The sequence below is a fragment of the Chrysochloris asiatica genome, unplaced genomic scaffold (assembly GCF_000296735.1).
Source record: "Chrysochloris asiatica unplaced genomic scaffold, ChrAsi1.0 scaffold00416, whole genome shotgun sequence".
Classification (NCBI taxonomy): Eukaryota; Metazoa; Chordata; class Mammalia; order Afrosoricida; family Chrysochloridae; genus Chrysochloris; species Chrysochloris asiatica.
The window spans coordinates 190,743-192,288 of NW_006408934.1; the positions used below are offsets into that span (position 1 = coordinate 190,743).

The window sequence follows — 1,546 nt, forward strand, 5'->3', positions numbered from 1 at the left end:
AAAATGGATGTCAGAAGAGACTCTGAAACTTGCTCTCCAGCATAGAGTTGTTAAAGCAAATGGAAGAAATGAGGAGGTACAAGAGCTTAACAGAAAATTTCAAAGATCAGCTTGAGAAGATAAGACAAATATTATAATAAAATGTGCAAAGATCTGGAATCAGAAAACCAAAAAAGAAGAACACACTCAGCATTTCTCAAGCTGGCAGATCTGAAGAAAAAATTCAAGCCTCGACTTTCATTATTGTTTCCTACCTGGTTGTATGCTGCTGCCCAAACTGGAAGTCGACTTACACATGTATTTTTTTTTAAGTTGCTTTGTATCTTTCTATCTATTAAAATTCAATGTCCTGAGAGCAGGATCATTGTTTATTTCTGAGGTTAAAATCCACTGCCATTGAGTTGATTGTGAATCAGAGTTTCCCGAAAGGACAATGTAGAATATTGTGTTTCCAAATCTATAGATCTTACAGAAACATACTACTACAGTTTTCTTTCATAGAGTCACTGGTGGGTTTGAATTGCTGATTAGCAGTCAAACAGGTTAGATGGCAAATGTGGTGGACTGGTTCCTCTCCAGCCCTTGATTTCTTGACCTATTCTTTCCACTTTACATGACCTTTACACAAAGACAATGTTTTACATTATAACTTATATTTGAGTTGCTTTTCAGTGACACATCTGATTATGTAGTAACAAAATACATTTTTTCAAAATTAAAGAGGGTATCCTTATTCATATTCATTCATAAAAGTAGAAATTTTCATATATCACATTCACAGAATTTGTGAAATCTAGCCATTTTGGGTGGCAATTAAAAGCTACCAAAAAGTCCAAACATTGAAATAAAACTTTGATACAAAGAAAGTCTCATAATAATGCTGGTTAGCCACAATGATTTCTTCATAAATTTTCATGGTTTTAAAAAATTTTGTTTGGTTTCAGCTGTTTTGTTTACTAGAGCACTGTCACGTTTTTTTCTCTCCATTTATTTAAAGCAACATCTTTGATAGGTGCCATGGGGTTACTCAAGGCAGAACAGAAGATTTCCTGATGCTATATATTGTGGGTTTACAGATGAGTTTCATAGCAGGTATGCTTTTCAGCAAATGTCTAAACGTACAGATAAGAGTGAAGTCCACTTTTTATAACTGCTGTAACATATACATCTTTACAAGTTTGGTTTGTTTGTTTGTTTCATTTGTTTTCCTTCATTAGCTGCCATCAATCTGATGTGACATATTTTCTCAATAAATATTATTTTTCTTGTTGTTGTTAAGTGCCATCGAATCGAATCCGACCCATGGAGACCCTGTATAGGGTTTCTGAGGAAAAGCTTGAACCACCGAACTTGCAGTTTAATTGGCTTTGCAGTCTGATGCATTAACCTACAGTGGTTTTGTTTGTTTGTTTGTTTTTAATGTTTTATTGTGAATTATGTGATAGTTTACATGGGAGAACATTAGTTTTGCATTCATTCTATCGTATATCATCTCATTGCTATGGTTACAATCCCCTCCATGCATTATCAACCAACCAAAGGGTAT

The 1,546-nt window shown here is 34.2% G+C and overlaps 1 protein-coding gene across 1 annotated transcript in view; it reads left to right on the forward strand.

The window, feature by feature from the left end:
- Positions 1-1,546, forward strand: part of TMEM232 (transmembrane protein 232) — a gene marked incomplete at its 5' end in the record, with an annotated part of 464,990 nt that overhangs the window by 181,414 nt on the left and 282,030 nt on the right. The window lies entirely within an intron of this gene.